The 4,904-nt window shown below is 47.6% G+C and overlaps 1 non-coding gene across 1 annotated transcript; it reads right to left on the bottom strand.

The window, feature by feature from the left end:
• Nucleotides 1-3,238: 3,238 nt before the first annotated feature.
• Nucleotides 3,239-3,425, bottom strand: LOC136573902 (U2 spliceosomal RNA). Its single transcript, XR_010786113.1, has one exon. It is a non-coding gene; the product is annotated as a U2 spliceosomal RNA (small nuclear RNA).
• Nucleotides 3,426-4,904: the final 1,479 nt, after the last annotated feature.

The following is a 4,904-nucleotide window of genomic DNA, read 5'->3' as shown; positions in this document are numbered from 1 at the left end:
CCTTGGGTACTCCAGCCTTCTCCAGTATAATGTCTCTCACGATGTACACCATGTTGTTCTTGGTGCGGTCCATGACATCCACATCGAAACGGATGGTATTCTTTATCCCGAACATCCTGATATCACTGTCGGTACGAAACCACAGAAAAAGCACTGCCAAAGCAGCAAAAGGAGTCGCTGAGTAAACCCAGCACTCTCACGCTTCCTATCCAGGCAGAGACTACACTGGATCTTAGCCAAAAGGCCGAGAAGCGATAACCTGAAATAGGTTTCACCTGCAGCCCGGCCCGCCCCACTCCACTTCCAAGGCTTGAGGCAACACGCTCAGCCTGCACTCTGGGCGCACCCACAATGCACCCAGGGAGATGGAAGAGTTTTGCATAGCCCCGCCCCACGCCTTCTCAACCGCGCCCTCCCCCCCTCAGTCCTTCCTCTTGCACCGTGCTCACGCATCCTAGGCTTGTAGAGCCTGCTGCTGCTGCTGCAGGACTCGTCACCTCCCTACCCAGGATGGTTAAGCAGGCGATGACACTAGAAGCAAGCACTAGTTTGTCTCTGAAGGTGCGTCGGCCGGTCGGTTGGAGGGATCTCTTCGGCCGCATTTCGAGTGGGGACGGATGGAAACTTTTTACCTGAAATGAGGGAAATTGGCTTCGGCCCCATAGGGCTTTATTGCCTTTCCCTGGGCCGGCATTAGTAGACCCTAGTAAGGAGAGTAATAGAACGGCATGGTCATCCGAAGAACTTAAAAACATACAGCAGGCCTTTTTTTCCCGCCATACATACATAACTACAGATTTTATATTTTTTTTTACATATATATATATATATATATATATATATATATCACACACACACACACAATCTTAAATCTATCTTTAATCTATATCTACAAAATCTATAATTCAGAAATAATCCATATCTATATTCTACGTAATTAATAAAGATAGATTAGATAGGATAGGATAGATAGACACATACATGCATACATACTGTATGCAAATGAGCCAGGTATTTGGAATGCTGATGATGTCACTCCCTTGTGATGTCATACATACATACTGTATGCAAATGAGCCAGCTGTTTGGAATGCTGATGATGTCACTCCCTTGTGATGTCATGAGCCAGGTGTATGGCAGGCTGATGTCACTCCATTGTGATGTCATCAATTTAGAAGCATAAATACCGGGCTTGGCAGCGATTTTAGTCAGTCTCTGCTGCAACTGGGAGACGGGAGATGGTCTTTATCTCTACCAAGAAGCTGCAGAACTACCGGCAACTGCAAAACTACCGGCAACTGCAAAACTACCGGCAACTGCAAAACTACCGGCAACTGCAAAACTACCGGCAACTGCAAAACTACCGGCAACTGCAAAACTACCGGCAACTGCAAAACTACCGGCAACTGCAAAACTACCGGTAACTGCAAAACTACCGGTAACTGCAAAACTACCGGTAACTGCAAAACTACCGGTAACTGCAAAACTACCGGCAACTGCAAAACTACCGGCAACTGCAAAACTACCGGCAACTGCAAAACTACCGGCAACTGCAGAACTACCGGCAACTGCAGAACTACCGGCAACTGCAGAACTACCGGTAACTGCAGAACTACCGGTAACTGCAGAACTGCCGGTAACTGCATCATTTTTATTTTATTCAATGTAGGTTTTATTGGTTTCATGGAGGGGGGGGAAACTTTTGCCTTATCTCAAAGCAATGTAAAAATAACTTTGACAATGAAACTTAATAAATAAAATTTCGAGTTGAACTATATCATGTTTGTCTGTGATATTTTATAAGGTCTACAAACAGGGGAATGAGGGGAGGGTAAGAGGGGGAGCGGTAAGGGAGGGTAGGTATCTATGACACGGGAGAAAGAGAAAATAAAACAAAAAGGGGGGGGGGGCTCCGGGATTGTTGTTTCTCTTTACGATTGTGGTTTAAACGTGTTACTCACATGTCCCTGTCTGTAACCACCTAGTAAATAGGGGTGAGCTCCGGGCATCTATCCATATCGCCCAGGTGTGATACAATTTATCATAGCCTGACGGCTCATCTCGAAGCCTCATTTCGTGGATCAGTTATTTTTAGCGGAGTGCATTTTTAATGCAGCACACAAGGGGGAGACAGCGGCCTACCAAAATCTAGTTGGCTGCTGCTGTGGCTTTCTTTTTTTTAAAAAAAAGGTAGGTTCCGTTCTTCCACGGTGAGGAATAGGCAGGGAGGTTCCGTTTTTGCCAGCTGGGGAATGCTTATAGGCAAGGCCTTCTCCCTGCTGGTGCATGTAACGTCAGACCACGTTTCAGACATGCAGCAGCGGCAGCGGCAGCAGCAGCATTCGTTCAGTCAGTGGCTCACAAACGAGCTCCGTGCAAGTTTACATTAAACAGACACATTTCTTTCTTTACTGTATTGACTGCGGTCTGTAATCGAGCGGTTGAACTGTTTCTGTGTCCATGCATTGAATAAAGCAATACATCCTTGTAAAGTAGACGTCCATTCGTTGGAGTTCTTTGCTCCCCGGGTGTTGCTCCATCTGTAAGCGTTGGCCTGGATCCTCATGGACGGAATACTGCCCATCCCACGTGGAGCGTGTATCTCAGCCCGCGTGGAGCGCTGCAGTCCAATGAGGTATTCCGTGCTGCATAGCAAGCCTCGGGCCTGTGTGATTGGGGGTCCACTGCTGTCTGTCCACTCTGAAGCGCACATCCGGGGCCGGCCGCTTTTCGACTGCCAGCGACTGCAGGTCACTCACACAGGCTGGTTGGAATGGCCTAGCATTATCCTGATCCGGAGGTGTAACTTGAAGCTGCGGGGCCCCAGTACAAAGTCTGGGACTGGGCCCCCAAACTATAAAGCTTCATTGATAGCATTGGTTTACAATGTGGGGAAGAGAAACTTTATGGGCCCCCTAGGGCTCCGGGCCCCAGGTGCGACCGCACCCCCAGCACATACACCCATGACCCGAATACGTGGAGCATACAAATGCAGGCTGCCAGGATACGCTGTGCCTGCCCGATGTTTCCAACTTGGCTATTAGCGCAGCGGTAGGTACGAACTATAGAGTGCGGCTGGCATATGAACTGGTGTGTGTTGTTTTGCTTCCAGTCCACGGCAGCAGACGGGCTGAGTGTCAATCAAAGTGCTCGTTTGTTAGCAGCAGCAGCCGCCACAGCTGCGCTGCACCTCTTGCTCGCCAGTTTTGTTTTTCTGCTTTTGGAAACTGCTGTAGGAAAGGGGGTGCACCGGTCCTGGAGGTACTGCAATACCAGGTCAATGCGCGGAGTGGATAGAGCAAGCTCTTTTTCCAGCTCCCTGTTCTAAAAATCCATTTAATATATGGTCCCCAGATAGGGGACGTATCAGATATTAAACTGATAAGAACAGATTTTTTTTTTTTTTTTTTAAACCTGAAAGGCTTTATTTACACAACACAAAAACACTTCATCACATCAAATACAACCTAAAGACATGTCAAACTCCTGACAAATTAACTAATTCAATCCATTTTTTGACTTTCCATATCCCCTCCGCATCCACCCCCCTTTGCTTTTGTCCCACAAATAAATAAAATACAATTTCCCCAACACCATTCGCACGCTGTCCCTAACACTCAGATCCTTCCGCTTAAACACATACACATTCCTTACATCCCACAACACTTCCTTCACACACGCCATAAACAGCCACAACAACCTCTGCCTCACACAATCACTCACACCAAACCCGAACATAACCAACCCATAATTAATGAACGTGGCTCCTGTTATCTCCTTGCACAGAGGGCCGAGCCTCCGTAATACATTCTGTGCATAGCCGCAGTTCCAAAAAACGTGCATCACACTCTCACATCCACCGCACCCCTCTCTCGGACACCTTTCATCCCTCACCAAGCCTCTCACACGCTGAAACTCTCGTACCGGTAACACACCATGCAGACTCTGCCATACTACCTCACTCTGCTTATTACTCATCCCATCCATTCGCACCTTCTTCCACACGCTCTCCACATCCGCTCCTCGCACAGAATTGATATCACACACCACATCCTTACTCTCAATCATTCTCTGGACCATCCGCTTATTCTTCAACACGCTCGCCTCACACTCACTCAACTCAAACTTCACTACAAAACTCACAACCCATTCATACCACTTGGGACTCTCAAACGCCACTGGCTTACGTAAATCATACTCACACCACTTCATCCGCACACACAGTCTCCCAGCTAAGTACCTCATCATGCACGCACCTTTCGAATCTTTCTGGACCAGCACCAATAAGTAAACTATGATGTTACACCCAAAATAGACTTCTAGGTTGGGGAAGTCCACTCCCCCCTTCCTCCAGCTCTTTATAACCTCCTCTCTCCTCTGCCGCTCCATTCTAGACCTCCAGAAAAAGGTGAAAATAATCCTATTCAGACCCCTGAGGGTCATGTAGTCTGGTGGAAAAACCATGGCTATATATAGAAAAATTGGCAAAATCACGCTCTTTATTACCAGGGTCTTACCTATAAAGGTAAGACTCCGCAGCCTCCAAAAATTCAAGCGGCTTTCCACCTTTCGTTTTGCCTCCTGCCAGCTCTCTTTTCCATCCAGGTTGCTATCAAAGCTGATCCCCAAAATCTTAATGGCACCATTCACTCCATTTATACCTGCATCCGCACTCAGCACAGCCTCACCAAACACCTTACATTCACTCTTGTCCCAATTCACTCGGAAGGCAGACGCACCGCAAAACACGGACACCAACAGTCTCACCCTCCTCACAGCACACTCAGACTCACACATCACACACACGTCATCCATATATGCACTCACCTTCCATTCTCTCCCATTGCTGCCAGGAATATGGATCCCCCGCACCACCTTATCTTTTCTAAGCATACAGAGTAGTGG

The sequence above is a fragment of the Eleutherodactylus coqui genome, chromosome 7 (assembly GCF_035609145.1).
Source record: "Eleutherodactylus coqui strain aEleCoq1 chromosome 7, aEleCoq1.hap1, whole genome shotgun sequence".
NCBI lineage: Eukaryota > Metazoa > Chordata > Amphibia > Anura > Eleutherodactylidae > Eleutherodactylus > Eleutherodactylus coqui.
The sequence above is the reverse complement of the archived record's forward strand: the minus strand, read 5'-3'. Positions and strand labels throughout refer to the sequence as shown.